Source organism: Gordionus sp. m RMFG-2023, chromosome 1 (assembly GCF_954871325.1).
Source record: "Gordionus sp. m RMFG-2023 chromosome 1, tfGorSpeb1-WG-v2, whole genome shotgun sequence".
NCBI lineage: Eukaryota > Metazoa > Nematomorpha > Gordioida > Chordodea > Parachordodidae > Gordionus > Gordionus sp. m RMFG-2023.
Window position 1 is genome coordinate 19371401 of NC_088775.1, and position 20082 is coordinate 19391482.

A 20082-nucleotide genomic window follows, 5' to 3' on the forward strand; every position below is an offset into this window, starting at 1 on the left:
TTACAAAGTTTTCTAAAAATATTTAAATGTTACGAGTATTTTATTTAATTTAGAACAAATCAAAGTTACAAATTTAATTTAATTTATTTTAAAATTTTACATCTATTATCAAACTAAAAAATCAGGCTTATATAACAATTTCATATTAATATATAAAAATTTATATTAAAAAAAATCAATCTACACAATTTATAAAAAAATCAATTTAATTAAACATAAAAAAAAATTTAAAGGTTTCGGTCATATCAACATTCCACCCTTTAAAAAATGATCTCCACTTAGGTTTTTATTGCATGTGAATCTTATCGTGCAGTCATAGTCCTGGAAAATGATATTTATTTTGGTTGTTCATATGATTTTTCAAGTCGTTCATAAGTCATTGTAGTCGTTGGCTTGATTCTATCACGTTGGTTTGTTAATATCGTTTTGAGTACGCTGACTCTTCGTCAAGCTCTGTCGTTATCATTGTCAATTTAACAAAATTGTTATTATCACCAATTGTAAAATTATCATTATTAAATAGGATTTCGGAATATATGAATAATTAGAGAATCGATCAAATTTGGATGTATAATAATAAAAGGATGATAAATCAACAAGATTGTTAGATAATATTTTTAGCGTTTTTTTTATTTTTTATATATATTTTTTAATAAAAGATGATAAGATGATATGTACGTCTGTACATCCATCTCTCTCCTCAGAAATTTAAACTTTATGACCTTATTTTTTAATTTAAAAAGTATTTTGAAATAATATTTATTCATAAGATTGTTTTTAGTAAAAAATAATTTTTTGAGCCATAAATTTTTAGAAAAAGATCTCTTCATCACATCCTTGAGTATTATTCTAGAATGAAGATGTTTAGTTTTTATATGACTTCTCTTAGTGATACTTTTAATTGTCTTCAAATTTATAAGACTCAATTTTTTTTTATCGCATTTAATAAGAGTTTTTTTAATTTTATTATTTTCTTTAATCTTTGTCTCATTGTTTTCTTTAATGTTTATTTCCTTTTTTTCTATAATCACGAATAATTCAAATTTTATTATATAATTTATCTCTTCTTTCATTTTGAATATTTGGTTTTAATTCAATATTTTTCAATTTTTTGTTACTAAGAGATCTATTTTTATTAGAACGATTTTCTTTTATTTCTGTAGGGCATAAACATTTTAATGTACACAATGCTTCATCATAACTTGAATTTAACTCTCTTGGAAACACAGCTTTCATGACTAAATATAATTCATCTGGTAAATTACCTATTAAGCTTAGAGTATTCTTACTATCATGAAATTTTAAATAATCTTCTAATTTGTCAATGGACTTTGTTTTATTATTATTGTCCCATATAGGTTTATTCATAATTTAGAGATATCATTAAAAAAATTTAATTATTCTTCACTTTTTCAAATTAATCATTTCTTACGTGTTTTTAGAATGATATAAATATAACATTCCAAAACTTTTTTATCTAGTTGTCTATGTTCCAGTAGCTAAAATCATATTGTCTGTGGATTTAGAATATTTTGTAAGTCATTATTGCCCAATTTTATTTAGTTCGTCTAATTTGATATATGCTTCATCTGGTAGTCTTCTTGTAAAGGAACCTGTTTTTACGATGTCCGAGATCTGAGTGTCCTTGAAGATGTCTTCGAATCTATTCAAAAAAAACGCAACTGCCTGAGTATATTGGAAATTCAATATTTATATTAACATTATTATTGGGAATCTGTTTAATATTAATTTATTTACGATTTCCTCGAATATGTAGCGAAACTGCCACCATAAAGTTTTCTAAAAATATTTAAATGTTACGAGTTTATTTTATTTAATTTAGAACAAATCAAAGTTACAAATTTAATTTTAATTAATTTATTTTAAAATTTTACATCTATTATCAAACTAAAAAATCAGGCATATATAACAATTTTAATATTAACATATAAAAATTTATATAAAAAAAATAAATCTACACAATTTATAAGAAAATCAATTTATATAAACATAAAAAAAACAATTTAAAGGTTAGTATTAATCGGTCATATCAACAGCAGGCCTCAGGATTTGGCTATGAGATCTTCAAACAATTTTGCCATCTATGAGCAAAATCTCTAGGTTTCTAATAATTTTGGCTGATAAATTGGGTCAGCCGTTTTCAAAAATTGAGAACAAAATTATAAATTATGCGTCCCTATGTGCCCCCTATCAGAGAAGCCTAATTTAAATTATATCAATATAGAATAGTATTTAGATTTATAAGATGAGTTAAAAAATGTTTTTTTTTATTTAAAAAAAAAGATAACAAAGTTAAATTTGTAAATAATAATTTTTTTTACATGACTTAGATACGCGCGCCCTACAACAAAAAAATGAACGTAGAATCATATATAGCTTATTAAACGGAATCAAAAAATGCTAATATTATATTTAAAGGCTAAACATGATTCTGTATTCATTAGTGTTGTTAAACGACTCATCCGAGTCGGCTTAACTACGACTCAAGTCGAGTTTTTAGTCGATTAGTCGCCTCATTTTTACGACTCGAGTTCCGAACTTGAATCGTGAACTCAAGTCGTGACTCGAGTTCTGAACTTGAGTTTTGATCTTGAGTCATGAACTTGAGTTTTGATCTTGAGTCATGAACTCGAGTTATGAACTTGAGTCGTGAACTAGTCATAAACTTGAGTCGTGAACTAATCATAAACTTGAGTCGTGAACTCAACAGGTTATCTTAAATTTTATGAAACTCGATTACTTATATTAGTATTGTTAATTGGTTGGTTATGTAATACCCAGACCTGGCACTTGGCTCTAAAATTAGATTAAATCTGCTAAGAGCACGAGGCCCATGTATCTTAAGTTATTTCTTATTGAACTTATTAGTTAAATATATGGTTATTACAGATAAATCGATAGATAATTAAAAGACCTATTGAATATGCAACAATTCAAGCGCCACTTTTCTATGAGTGAAGCTATTTCTACGTAAACGGAAATTTTAATAACATGAATAGAAAAAATAATTCCTAAAATTATATTTTGAATTAAAGAGGTTGCTCGTAGCATAAACTCCTTCCTATTCCTATATTTATGAACTATTATTTTCCTGATTTTATTATATTTAAAATCATAAAAAATATATTTTTATTTTTATAAAAATATTAAATAATAAAAAAATGAAACATGAATTTGTTGATCCAAAATTTTTATTTATTTATTCGATTTTTTCATTGTAATTATAAAATTTAACTCATACATAGATTTATAAGATTTAAATAAATAAAATAAAAATAATTTCAAAGCGGAGTTGAAAAAATAGAATAAATAAAACAATGAATTAGATGCAAAAAAAATTTAAAAAATCCCCCACCCCTTAATTAGGTGATAGATAGGCGATTTGGTTTTTTATTTTATTATAAAATTAATTTCTTTTTTTTTATTTAAGATTTTTTGAAATATTAAATAATTTTTTATAAAAAAATGTATAATATTGCCTACAAATTTTTAAAGGAGATGGAAATGGAAGTTAAATTTAGGGGAAATGTTACTAGAAACCTCTTTATTTCCAAACAGGATTAATTTTAGGAATTGATTTTTTACATTCATGTTATCAAAATATTTGGTAATCTAGCAGATATTTTTCTCTTAATATTGTACAAAGTTAAAAATAAAATGTTAAGATCCAGACATTCCCATTAAGTGCAATGCTAAAAAAAAATTTTCACGAACAAATATGAGTAACCATATTTATTTTTTATTCCCGGTCAAATTAATATACACCATATAAAGGTAGTTAAAACTATATTTATTTGATACCCATTCATTATCATATCAATATTTGATTTTGATAAAATTATTCCTGACCTACGTAGAAATAACTTCACTCATCGAGAAGTGGCGCTTGACTTTTTGCCTATTCAATAGGTATTTTAATTATCAATCGATTTATCTCTAATAACCATATATTTATATACTATAATAAGTTCAATAAGAAATAACTTAAATTAAAATATATGAGCCTGAACCGCGGATCTGTGATCGGGGTTCTCATAGCAGATTTTTAGAGCCAACCAACCAATTAACAACACTATATAAGTAATTAAGTTTCATTGTGTTCACGATTCAAATTCATAACTCGAGTTCACGACTCAAGTTTATGACTAGTTCACGACTCAAGTTTAGTCTGGATCTTAACATTTTATTTTTAACTTTGTACAATATTAAGAGAAAAATATCTGCTAGATTACCAAATTAAGTTTTAAGATTTTTAAATTCTTTTTAACGGAAATTTTGATAACATGAATGGAAAAAATCAATTCCTAAAATTAATCCTATTTGGAAATAAAGAGGTTTCTAGAAACATTTCCCCTAAATTTAACTTCCATTTCCATCTCCTTTAAAAATTTGTAGGCAATATTATACATTTTTTTATAAAAAATTATTTAATATTTTAAAAAATCTTAAATAAAAAAAAAACGAAATTAATTTTATAATAAAATAAAAAACCAAATCTTAAGGAGTGGGGGATTTTTTAAATTTTTTTTGCATCTAATTCATTGTTTTATTTATTTTATTTTTTCAACTCCGCTTTGAAATTATTTTTATTTTATTTATTTAAATCTTTATAAATCATATGTATGAGTTAAATTTTATAATTACATTGAAAAAATCGAATAAATAAAAAAAAATTTTGGATCAACAAATTCATTGTTTCATTTATTTTATTATTTAATATTTTTATAAAAATAAAAATATATTTTTTATGATTTTAAATATAATAAAATCAGGAAAATAATAGTTCATAAATATAGGAATAGGAAGGAGTTTATGCTACGAGCAACCTCTTTATTTCAAAATATAATTTTAAGAATTATTTTTTCTATTCATGTTATTAAAATTTCCGTTTACGTAGAAATAGCTTCACTTATAGAAAAGTGGCGCTTGAATTGTTGCATATAAGTAATCGAGTTTCATAAAATTTAAGATAACCTGTTGAGTTCACGACTCAAGTTTATGACTAGTTCACGACTCAAGTTCATAACTCGAGTTCATGACTCAAGATCAAAACTCAAGTTCATGACTCAAGATCAAAACTCAAGTTCATGATTCATGATAAAAACTCAAGTTCATGACTCAAGTTCAGAACTCGAGTCGTAAAAATGAGTCGACTAATCGACTCAAAACTCGACTTGAGTTTTGAGTCTAGTTATTGCGACTTCGACTCGGAGTCGTAGTCGGGTGAACTTGACTTTTTAACAACACTAGTATACATTTTAAAAATAATGTATCTTACCGATGGCGCGTATTTTAGTCTAAAAAGAAAAATTAAAGTGTTTTTTCAAAAGCTCACTAAATGATGAAATATTTATGAACTTAATATTAACATTTTCAAATCTTTTTAATTTGCTTAATATGAATATGCTTTAATTTTTTTAAAAATTATGTATATTCAGTTTATCAAAAAAAAATTTTCAATAATAAAATTTTTTTTAAAAAAAAAAAAGAATAATTAATATCTTTAAAAAGTTAAAAATCATTCTGTAATCATTTTTTTAAAGTATATACACTGATAGTATGTAGGGGTGCGCAGTATAGTCAAAAAATAGTTTTTAAAATATAATATTAACATTTTTTGATTCCTTTTAATGTATATATGATTCTGCTTAAATTTATTTTTAAATTAAGCTTCTTTGATAGGGGGCGCGTATGTGGGACATATTTTAGTCATGTAAAAAAATTATTTTTTACAAATTTTACTTTGTTATCGATATTTTTTAAATAAAAAAAAACATTTTTTAACCAATCTTATAAATCTAAAGATGATTCTATATTAATATAGTTTGAATTAAGCTTCTTTGATAATGGGCGCGTAGTTTCCGGGGGCGCGTATTCTAGTCATGCCCACAAATATCGAATTAAATTGGAATAATTATTAAATTTAACAAATATAACAAATGTCATATAGTCAAAATATAAAATTTGAATATTTATGTAAAAAAAATTTATCATCTGACTTATAATAGATATCATGATCAATCAAAAAAGTTGAATATTTATGTAAAAGAAATTTATCATTTGACTTTTAAAATAAAATAAAATGGATATATTTTAAAAATGTTTAGAGTTTTAGGTCAAATAATATATTTTAAAGAATTATAATTTGATTGGAAAATATAAAAAATTCCTTATAGAATAATTTCAAGAAAAGGAAGTAATACTTATTACATTATAAAAATTCCATTTAAAATAATTTTTATATTTTGTTATATTTTATATAATATTTAAATGCCTTGTATATAATTAAACCACTAGGGAGATCTTTTAGCCCCACTCCCCTATCCATTTATTATTCTTAAATGGATAACAAAATTTGTCAGGTGGGACATTCACACATCACATAAAAATAATATAATATGATTTAACATTATATTATGTTTATCTTAAAGTTTTATTGCTTATTCATATCTTTCTTTATATTTCTTTTTTGAAGTCAAATAATTTTATTCATAATATATAAATTATATATATATGAACAAAATAATATATGCATTAAATATGCAATAATATAAAAAAGGTAAATATATATTTAAAAAAGACTAGAATAAATGCCTAATAATTAATAAAAATTACTATTATAAACGATTGGTTATAGGCTACTTGGAGCCGTAAGGGGATAAAAAATCTGAATGGCAAATTTATGAACCAATGTTATAGAGAAATAGAGAATACAAAAATATTCTTTAAGATCGTTCTCGAGATGTGTAATTTTTTTCCTATCTATTTCACGGAGGAAAATATATAGTGTTTGAAGTTTTCATGATGTCACAAGTGAAACTATCCAAAAAGAATTATTTGTTATTCGATATTCGACTCGATTCGTATTTTACGAATACGAATAACATAATTATTCGATTCGAAAGTACGAATCGAATTCGAATAAGGAAAATATATTATTCGTCGAATAATTTTTTTTCTATTATTCGATCGAATTATTCGAGATTATTTTCGATTAAAATAATTTATAGTATTATATTAATAAATGTTGAAAAATAATTATATATATATAGTATATATTAGATAATTAGGAATTACTTGAAATTATTCTTATTTAATAAAATTAGTGGAATATTGAAAAAGCATTTTATATTTTAAAAATTTTAAATAACTTCATAATCCAAAACAACTTCAGAAAATTCTTTATGGACGAAGGTATTTATTTTATGGAATTAATAACACATACACAATTATAATAAACTAGTAGCTATCCCGTCAAGAATGACGGGCGATGCAGATATTTCTCCTTTGTTTGATGATGGAGAAATCATAAATTTTACTTTTTGCCTAAATTTTTATCACTTTATTTGTAAAATATTGCTAGATGTGAGTCTTGTATTTTTAGATTGCATAGCTTTTTGACAATCTATTATTCCCTACAATTATTTGTTATCATATACAAGGTACTAATAATCTATTAACTTTTTTAAAATAATGTTGGGGGTAATTTATAAATTTTATGAACATTTTTTAAAATAAAACCTATAAATCCAAATCATTTTTGTAAAAAATATTTTGTAAGTAAATCTGTATAAAATTTAATAAAATTACATGTAATAGTATTTTTTAAACTTATATCAAAATTCACTAAAATATGTATTATCATTTTGTGATAAATTTTTTAAAAGCTAATATCTCATCTACATTTGATGGTATAAACTCAGAAGTATAATTAAAAACTTTGTGATTGAAGAATTGGTTGTTCTCAGATATGTCATATACATGATATAAATCTATATTATAATTTTCCGATGTCCTCACTACGTCATTGTGAAGTCATGTCATCGCTACGTATTTATTTATTTTTATTAATTTATTTATTTTTTATAAAAGCAAGACTCAAATAAAAAGCAACTATTATATCCTGGTAAATAATATATATAATTTATAAAAAAATTTATTCATTTACTTTTTTTATAGGTGAAATATTTTGAGAAGAAAATTCAAGAAAGCAAGACTCAAATAAATATCAACTATAATCCTGGTAAATAATATTTTTATTTATGATTGAGTTTTTACAAATCAAACAATCATACACCCTTATTTTCCAAAAAATGAGTTTTTACAAGGGCTAATATCCAAAAATAAATATCATTCAATTCTTTCAAGTAAATTAAATTATAAATGCTTATATTTTTTTTACATTTAGAATACATCAATTTTAGCTTCTGATGATATTCCCACTCTTTCTAGAGAGTTGAACCTAGTGTTGTTAATTGGTTAGTTGTGTAGAGCCCAGACCCGGGGTTTGGGTCGAAAATATCGACTAAACCAGCTCTGAGCACGAACCCCGAGCACAGACCCGGGGTTCAGACCCCGCAAAAACCCATTATTTTAAAAAAAAATAATAAAGAATTTTATTTAAAGAATATTATTATTTTATAAAAAGTAAATCTATATTATCAATTTTGTGTAAATTTGTGAAATCATTATTTAGGCTCTGCATACATAGGAAAACACAAATCATGTCAAAATTTTGTTCTACCATTAGGGGAAATATGCCATAAATGGCCATGTTTGAAGACTGGCCACCACCCTTTAACTTTTTATCTATTGGACCGATTTCTCTCAAAATTGGTCAAAATGTGTATATGTTAATAATACTAATTAAATTAGTGTATAATTAATTTTTATATGCCTAAAAATTGAAGAAATATATAAGATTGGTCTTTTGCAAGTATTTCATATTTATAATATAATTCTTAAATAATATGTTATATAGCCAGTAAATACATTTCAGCGAAACTTTTATCGCGAAACACTTTTTCGCGAAGCTTTTATCGCGAATGTCGTTTATCGCGAATGGATTTTATGGCGAAACTTTTATCGCGAATCCATAATAGCAAATACTATTCCGCGAATACAATATAGCGAAACAAATATCGCGAATTTTTTATAGCGAAACCTTTATCGCGATACCTTTAAAGCGAATACATTACCGCGAATACAATATCGCGAAACAACTATCGCGAAGATATTATAGCGATAATTGCTAATAATGACTAATTTATTTCGAAAAATTTTTTTATAATTATATTAATTGAATAATATTTTTAAAAAAAATAGGGTTGTGACGATTTTGCACTCAATTTTGAATTATCTCATATTTTATGCCTATTAGAACTCTTATGGTGAAAGATAGGCCTGCCCCCTTAATCAAAAAAAAAGTGTAAGATATGTAAGAGTAAATAAATAAACACTTAACTCATCCTCGGTTTCACGTGTATTTTAATTTTTTACGTTTTTTAATTTTTTTATATTGTTTAGTATATTAATTTTTTGGAAAAAAACAGATGGAAGGGGGAATGAAAATATAGTTTTTATTTTTTAATAAGGATAAATATTTATAAATAAAAAAAAATGGATGTAAAATAAAGTTATTTAGTAAAAATATTATAAATATATTATTATTTTTTGAATTCCATCTGGGAAAATAATTTTTTATAGCTTAACATTTTATTTTTTAGTGATTTTTAAAAAATATCAAAAAGTAATTCTATTTTTAACTAAAAAATAAAGAATATTTTTATTTTATAAAATAAATTTAAAATTTTTATATTTAATATGTTTTCTGAGGATCATTTTCATTGGTCAAATAATGATGACCAATCTATGCCATCTTCTCCAATTAATGAATCCTCATTTTTGTCTCAATAAACTATAGGACAAGAATTGGTAGATTCTTTTTCTGAAGAAGCCTCATCGTCATCATCCATAGCAATAGACATTAGGAATTCATTTACGATGACTTCTAATAAGACACGCAAAAAATGTAATTTATGCCCAAGTGTATACAAATTTTCAACTTCCCAAAGTAACAATAATTTTAAATTTTTGTTTTAAATATTTCTTGAGCCCGCCTGAAACAACGGCTTAAACCTATCCAGAGCCGGCTTGAGAAACAAAAATTTAGCTTTTTAACTTAATTAGTGCTCAGGCTAGTTCTGAGCACGGTTTAGACCGAAAAATATTATTTATTAAAAACTTCCTGTACTAATTTATGAATTATATTTTATATATTTAGCGAATTTGAAAAAACATCTCAAATCGGTGCATCCTAACATATTTAAAGAGATGTCACACTCACAGGGTTCCATTTATGACTCGATGCCGGGGATGAGAAAGCTTTTATCGCATGAAAATATGATGATAAATAAACTCATCTTAATTTCTTAATAAAAACTAATAGTTCCTTTAACATAATAGATAACCCAGCTTTTAAGAGGATATTCTATTATACAAATAAGAATATCACACTTTGGTGTAGGCAAACATTAAAAAAAAACCTAGGTAATGTCTATAATTTTGCAAAAAATAATTTAACTGATAAATTAAAAAATAAAAGTAATATGATATCCTTAAGTACAGATTTATGGACTGCTAATAATAGCACGTCCTACTGTGCTATTACTTTCCATTATATTGATAACAATTGGGATATTGTAAATAGGATTTTAGATATTATTTTGTTTCCTCACCCACACACTGGAGATAATATCTTCAAATATGTTTTATCATCATTAGAAGATTTTAAATTAAGTGATAAAATAATATCAATAACACACGATAACGGATCAAATGAGATCAAGGCAGTACAAATGCTGCAAGAGTATTATCAAATCCATTACTCGAAAATTTTATATGGGCATCGCTGCGTGGCCCACATCATTAATTTAATAGTAAAGGTGGGCCTTCATTTTTTTGAGGCGAAATTGGAAAAAATAGAAAATATAGTTAATAAATTACATAGCTCACCCAAATTTATGCAATCTTATAAAGCCATATGTGGAGCTACATTAATACCTTTAGCTGTTAAAACAAGATGGAACAGCAAGTACCTCATGATATCCGCCATTAATAAGGTAATAATTATTATTGTATATTTTATTCTTTTTCTTAATATTTATCTATCTAGAATATTGATTCAATTCATGAACTGAGCGATCAAGGTATAATAGGGGAGGATATTACCCCAACTTTTGATGAATACTCGTTCTTCCTAGAGTTGGAAAAATTTCTTCTACCCTTTTATCAAATAACAGTAGAAATATCCACTCATTCTCCCACAATCGGGATGACCCTATTATTCTTCAATGATATATTGGAGAATTTAAAAAATCATACCGTGGCATATTCAAATTTGTCAATAAAAGAAGCAGCCACTATTATGTTAAAGAAAGCTGAAGAATATAGTCATAATATATTCACTCCATATAATTACGCAGCGTCGTTACTTGATCCTAGGATCAAAAATACCCTGATTACAATTCTAAAGGATGACGTTGCAGATAAATATTTAGATATATTTAAAATAAACTTTGCAAAATATACGTCAGAGCCAATGCGTATAATTTTCATAATAAACAATATCTCGAATTATAAAACTATTTCCCTAATGCAGGGATTGAAAAAAAGGTATATTTGTTAAATGTTCTATTATAAATCCATAATCTTTGATATTTTAAATTTTTCCATATTTAGAAAAGGAGCATCAAATGGCACTGGCACTAATGATAATAATCAATTAACGACATACCTCAATGAACCACTCGCGCCCGAAATCACAAATATATTAGATTGGTGGAGAGGAAATGCTGATCGTTTTCCTCATTTAGCAATGATGGCCAGAGACTATTTATGCCAACAGACAACATCAGTGGCATCGGAAAGAGCTTTTTCTTTGGCCGGAAATATTATGACAAAACTGAGGAACAGGATGGCCCCATCGATGCTAAAGCAATGCATGTCACTCTCTTCCTGGGATATAGATATAATGTCTATTCGTGATGAAATATGGCAATAATTTCTCAGGTGTTACAGTATATGGAATCATATTTTTAATAAACATACATCAATTAGAGAGGTAAGAATAGAAATATAAAATATCACTTATTTAGAAATTTATTTAAGTAAAATATCTATAATAAATATTTATGTTAATAGGTTATTTTGAGTTTAATTTATTATTCGTGTTGTTAAAAAAAGTCTCAAATGCAGTCAATTTTTAAAACATAAATTGAAATTTAGCTAAATGCAGGCACGCGAATATTTATTTGGTTAAATTCGCGCCGTTTAAGAACATTAAGTATCATGCATGTCATATAATAATATTATTTATCTCAATAAAATTATTAATATTTACATATATATTAAAATATTATTTGAAGCGGGGCTTTATGTATGTTCTCTCTACCGTGCAAGACTCACTCGTAATAGGAATATGACAATTTTATATAACGGAATACGAATTTTTAACATAATATTTTATATGCGTTTGGATTGGAGAATATATATATATATTTTAAATGTATATTATATAATTTTTTATTTCATTATATTTATCAAATAGATGTAATAAATTTGATATCATTTTGTCTCATTTTTTACTTGTTTTTAGGAAAGCTATTTTTTTTTCATGATTATATATATTTGTTTAAATATAAATTATAATAAAATATCACATAATGCGATTATTAAGATGTTTATGTTAACCATGAAAAAATAATTTTTCATAAAAAATATATATCAAAATTTCTAATATCATAAGTTTGTCAATTGTCACCTAGATACTAAATACTTAGCGGTTACTTTGTCAAAATATATCTGTTTTATTTTTTTTATCTTGACGGATGGCCAGTATATCATTAAAATAACTTACTTAATTAATTTCTTCCGACGGCAAAATTCTCAGTTATCGGCACTTTGGAATTATAAATGTTGAAATCTCATGGAGGAAATTTTTTTAATCTTTACTTAAATGATTTTAAATAAAAAAAACAGATGGAAGGGGGAATGGAAATATAGTTTTATTTTTTAATAAGGATAAATATTTATAAATAAAAAAAACGGATGTAAAATAAAGTTATTTATAGTATAAATATTATAAATATATTATTATTTTTTGAATTCCATCTGGGAAATTAATTTTTTATAGCTTAATATTTTATTTTTAGTGATTTTTAAAAAATATCAAAAAGTAAATCTATTAAATTAAGTGATAAAATAATATTAATAACACACGATAACGGATCAAATGAGATCAAGGCAGTACAACTGCTGCAAGAGTATTATCAAACCCATTACTTGAAAATTTTATATGGGCATCGCTGCATGGCTCACATCATTAATTTAATGGTAAAGGTGGGCCTTCATTTTTTTGAGGCGAAATTGGAAAAAATAGAAAATATAGTTAATAAAAATTTTCAAATTGCAGATAAATAGTGCATTGTTAAAAATATTCCTGTGTCCTCCTAGACCCGCCCACTTTGAATAATAATTTAGATTACAATCAAGATATAATTAAATTACCTTTTATTTGATGCCCATATCAATATTTTCCATTGTTAAAAATATTTCTGACCTCATAAGACCTAGTAGACCCGCCTAATTAGAATATTAATAATAAGTATTAAACAGGGATCCAAACCGAACCTGAACCGAACCGTTAAACCGCTAAAAACGTATTTTTTATCAAACCTGAACCGAACCTAAACCGCTAAAAAATTTCTAGCCTAACCTAAACCGAACCGCTAAAATGCCTCTGAACAGGTTCGAACCTCGTGATTTTATGCTGCTAAAATAATGTGTAAGTTATTACTAGTATTTTGCAAAATATTTTAATTATGTTCGAATTGTTTTATAAATTTTTATCAATCACATTTGATTGATAAGTGTCAGTCATAATTTTTATGAACTTTAGTATATTGCCATTTTACAATATTTTTTAAATTTTTTAAGCTTATAAATTATAATGCCTAGAGCAAAATTAAACCCCATATACAATTATTTTACTTATAATATTATTAATGACATATCAAAATGTAATATTGCTGATTGTCAAATAAATATGAAAGATAATCATGGCGCAAATTTGGAGCGTCACATAAAAAGAAACCACCCTATAGAATTCAATAAAATTAAAATATCACAACAACAAATTCCTAATAAAATAAAAAGGCTTAAGATGCCATCAAACCAACAGACAATAGAAGAAGTATTTAAAGAACAAACTACTATATCAGTGAAGCTAAATAAAAAAATAATAATTGATGCTTGTACTGAGCTGGTAACTTTTAATGGTAGACCATTCACATTAATCTATGATACTGGCTTTAGAAAAATTCTGGATCCTATATTAGAAGGTTTAGGTAATATTAAAATTAATTCCCAAAATATTCAATCGAATGTTGCAGAATTAGCCTTAGATATTCGGCAAAATATAATCAAAGAAATAAATGGTAAATTATTATCTCTAAAAATTGACTGTGTTACTCGTCTAGACAGGTCCATTATTGGGATTAATCTTCAGTACATTCAAAAAGCAAAAATTGTTCTGAGAACACTGGCAATGAAAGAAATTTTTGAACGGCCCACTGCAGAAAATTTAAAACTCCTTTTAATAAAAGTATTAAATGATTATGAAATAAAAACATCACAACTGTACACTATAACAACGGACAATGGGACAAATCTAATTAAGATGGTAAAATTATTTATGGAGGATAGTGATGATGACAATCAATTGTCTGAAAATGATGAAGAAGAACAAATACAAAATATAGATAATTATGATATTTATACTAGTTTCACAAATGTACCTGATGAATTGCAAGCAATCTTAATGATTCTCAATATGATATTATAAATATAAGATGTGCTTCTCATACCTTACAACTTTGTGGTAGCTCATGCATTAAAAAATTGCTCCATTTCTAATATTATTATTAAAGCTCGTACTGCCTGCAAGAAGCTAAGGATAAAATATCAATCATACTAAAAAAATTAAACTTAAAAAGACCTATATTGGATTGTCACAGATGGTTATCAACCTATGACATGCTAGAAAGATTGAATGAATTAAAAGATATTTGTGAGGAGTTATCAGTATCATATAGTGAACTTTGTTTTACAACTCTGGAATGGGAAGCAATTATAGGGTTGGTAAATATACTAAAACCAATGAAAGTAGCTACCAAGAACTTACCACTTGAGCAGCTAACTTTAGGGGATTTTTATGGCATATGGCTGAAAGCACCCTTTGCTAGTTCAATAAGTGATGCTATGAATTTTAGAGAGAAGCAACTTTTAAACAACAATGCCTTTTTGTCATGCATATATCTAGATTTAAGGTATGTTTTAAAAATATTATATCTTATATAAATTTAATCAATAATCTTATTTATTTTAATTATTAATTTTATATAGATATCAAGTGCTTTTGACTGAATAAGAAAAAACCAAAGCTAGAGGACATATTATTAAAATATGGCATAACATGGAATCGAACTTTGTTATAAGAGTGGAGGATTTTAGTGAAGGTGAATCAACACCGGTTAATGGATCTTCATCTGAAGAGGACTTAGTAGAAAGTCTTATTAAAAAAAAGATGTGAACAAACAAAATCACTTACAAAAATCGGAGAATATTAAAAATATTTTAGTTAATTTTTCTAAAGAACCTAGGTTAAATAAAAATATAAATATTTTAGACTATTGGAGAAATCAGAGCAATCGATACCTTGAATTATATAAATTGTCTGATATCATACTGACAGTGCCAGCTACCCAAGTTAGTGTAGAAAGATGTTTTTCTACAATTAAATTTATACTATCCCCTTATAGATGTAATTTGAGTGTAATAAATCTTGAAAATATATTAATTGTACAGCTTAATAAAAAAATTTTAAATAAATAAAGTTATAAATATTGTTCATATTATAAAATTAAGCATTGATATCTATTTGTTATATTTATAAATTAAATATTATTTTATATTATGCAATTAATAAAAATAAAGGTTTTATGTATGTGTTTTTTTATTTTAATGATAAAAAAAATATTTTTCCCTATACATAATTAGAATGTAGGTTTGAATACAAAAATGTTCAAACCGGTTTATAGAGGTTCGAACCGAACCGTTATTTTTATTTTTTACGAACCGAACCTAAACCTTGAACCGTTATTTTTATCCGAACCTGAACCGAACCGATATTCGTTTCGGTTTGGATCCCTGGTATTAAAGTCAAAATTTAATTAAAACACCTTTTATTTGAAGCCCATAATATCAATATCATCATGTTGTTAAAAATATTCATAACCTCTTGGACCCACCCATCTAGAATAATAATTATGATTACTAGTAGACTACAGTATATAATTAACACACCTAGCCCTATTAGCCTATCGAGACCGAGAGGGAGCGCTTGTTCTTTTAATGAATAAATCTTATGTATACTTTTCTAATAAGTTCAAAAAAAAGTTATAATAAATGGGTTTTTGTGCCGGCTCCCCTGGTCTGAACCCCGAGTCTGGACCCCGGGTCTGGACTCCGGGTCTGAACCCCGAGTCTATGCTCAGGGTTCGTGCTCAGAGCAGGCATGAGCACAAAATTGGGTCGTAAATTTTACGACCAAGCAAATTAACAACTCTAGTTGAATCTAATATTGATTCCTCTTCAGGTTTAATACATTAATATTTTTAAAATTATTCTTATGTTTTTATTTTAGATAACAAGCCCTGTCTTAACCTCTCTTAATGATTGTACAGATGCTGATTAAGCAACTATTATCCTGGTAAATTATTATTTTTTATTTATTAAAATGGTTTTTACAAGAATTATTAATTCAGCCCATATTTATTTTGAGAAGAAAAGCAAAATAAGGGTAAATAATATTTTTAATTTATAAAAACTCATTTTTATAAATCAAACAATCATCATACATCCTTAGTTTACAAAAAGTATAACATCAATAATTTAAACTTTCCCATTCCAGCTACACACATTCAAAATTATTATAAATATTTATGAAAATAGTTTCAAAACACAAAAGATTAACCCTACCTTTTTTTAACAAAAATGTGGTATAAAACAAGGATGTGCCACCCCCACATTTTCATCACAAATACCAGTAACCTACAAAATGTAGACTGGCTATGCGATGCCGATAACATATATATCATTATTGAAGATGTCACTAACATGAATTATTTTAAAAATAGTCTCAAATAATATGTGAAAAATTAGCCTGATAAAAAATTTAAAAAAACTATTCTATTTTCCTTTCCTTTCCTTCCCTTTTAATTTCTTTTATTATCTTCACCTTTCTCAAACTTTTTAATTTTCTATTTCTTTCTCTTTAGCTTCTTATCTCTTTTAATTTCCCTATTTTCTTTCCATTTACAATACTTAGTATGATATTTCTTATAATTTAAATAAATTTATATATCTATTTTAAACATCCTAAGTATTTTTAAAGCTTTCCATTTTGTCGGGCCGCACAATATACCCTTTTATCTCTGATGAATATTTTGTCTAACTAACAGAAAAATATCCAATGTACATTATTTTTAGTATTTAACTAAATTAATATATCAATTTTTAAGGATCCTACTTTTTAAAAAGTTTGTCTTTTGTCAGATCCACAATTGCTCTATTCTCCATGCTGATTATTTTGTATAACTCACCAAAAAATAAGTACATTTTATTATAAATAATTTTATATAGGATTTTATATCTATCCAAAAAATCAATATATCTATTAGAATATTTTTTTATTCAATTAAAATTATATATTTATTTTTAAGGAGCCTACCTTTTTAACAATACTCCTTTTTATTCTTACTAATATTTTTGTATAACTCAATAAAAAAGACAAAACGGGGTTTTCTATCTTTAGGATTTTACATTTATTCCAAAACAAAATGTTTATATAAATTGATTTTTACAAACTGTATAAGCATGAAAATATATTGCATTTTTAGTTAAATAATTTTTTAAATAAATATTAATAAATAAAATTTTAAAATACTTTCTTAATTTTGTTCTTCTCCCTGCCATTCTTAACAAAGTGGCAGCGGCTATCTTTCTAAATTTCTTTGTAAATTAAAGTTTTATTAAAATATAAAGATGAATTTCATATTAATTATTTCATATTTCTAAAAATAAAATAAATAAAAAATATTTTAAAAAAAATAAGAAGAAAATTTTTTTTTTACAATTAATTAAATATGGTGGACGATAAAAAAAACCCACTGTTTCTAATGATACTGTATAATATAAATGCGAATTTCCTAAATATATAGGAAACATTGATGCATATTTAACTAAAATTGAACATTTTTAAAAATAATAACAGCACAGATGACGATAACGCCACGACCTTACTACATAATTTACCAGATGGCATATTTTCTAAACTACAATCGATATGCACTAATCCGATCTCAAGAAATTATCGACACTTATCAACAAACTTAGATTATTTCAGCCTGCCAAGATTCGAAACAAAAAAATTAGTGAATTTAATGCAGCGGTTCAAATAGAGAGCGAAAGTTTTTTAAATTGGGTTACCCGTATTTGTCAGCTCTATGGATTGCAACTTTATCGGATATGACAGGGTTTTAGAAAAAATAAAGGTATCAAGCTCATCTAAGGAAATTAAATACAGAATTAAAGATTTACTCATTTTAGATGACATTATAAAGATAGGCAAAGAGTTAGACGAAATTGACATTGAAACATCTATACATAAGATTGTTATCAAAGACAACACACACTCTGATCTAAAACATTTGGAAGGGGTAAGCCAAGATAAGAAAGTTTACGAACAAAAACCAACTAATACTAAATATGACAATACCCAGATGATGCCATATACTGAGAGCAACATATGATAATAATTACAAACATCCGTTTAGACAACCATGGAAGACTAGACCATATTACCAAAGATTTAACAACCAAAATAACTATCATTTTACAAGACAAAACTATGACAGATTTCATGATCAAAATAGATGGGAAACTCCTTACATACCTTTCAATAATCACGACACAAGAGAAAACAATAATAATAACAATTATCGATATAATAATAATTACAAGCCTTTTAATGATTTCAAATACCACAACAAATTTGACAACAACATACAACCGTTTCAAAATTTTAGAAGTTATAATAGATCCAACGTGCATCAACAATTTTACCATCGTGACAATAAAAATTACATGACTCATAATCCTAGCCTTATTTAAATAAAATCAATACAGTTAATATATATGAGATCGAAGACGACAAAATCATATCATACGATAAGAAAGATTATAATTTATTAAATATTGATATAAATAACGTAGAAAAATAAGTTCAAAATATTAAAGATGTTACATATATGGTAAACATCAAAATTAATGACGACTTAACTTCACTACAAGTAGATACTGGCACGAGATTTACAATTCTACCAAAGTATATGATTGAGACAGGCTTAAAAAATATTACGAAGTCCAACATACAGCTATCAGGTTACGACGGCAAAACAATACAAGTAATAGGCACAACGCGAGTGAATGTAGAATACAAAGGGAATTCTCAAATTTTAGATGAATTAATCGTAAACAATAACAAGATGCCTTTACTAGAAAGATCATGGTTAAAACATTTTAAAAATATACTTGAAAGATTAATAGGCATGATTGATATGGATCATAAAGACGATTTGGAGTTAATATCCAATTGCAAGTCAAAATTAAATAATAAACCTGAAGAAGAAATACACATTGTTAATAATATAAAAGAAAATAATGATTTATGGGAAGTATATATTAACTTTAAGATGATCGAAAAAGAAACCTCTAACGACAGAGAATTAATGGAAATAATAAACGACATTAGAAACGGTGACACGATAAAAAAATAAAACATATAACAATATGGTGACGGAATTATGTATTATGGGAAATTGTCTATTTTAAGAAAATAAAATCATCATACCGAAAATTTTAAGAAAATCAATACTACAACATTTACACGAAGGACACTTGAGTGCCGGCAAAACCAAACATTTAGCTAAAGAATACCTTTGGTGGCCTAGAATTAACAATGATATTGATAACGAAATAAAAAAAATGCAAATCATGTAACATTAGGCCCGATAATCCTAATAACACACAGCATCTGATGTTAACGACGAAGCGATTCAAAAGAATACACATTGACTACGCTGGGCCATTTTTTAACAAATA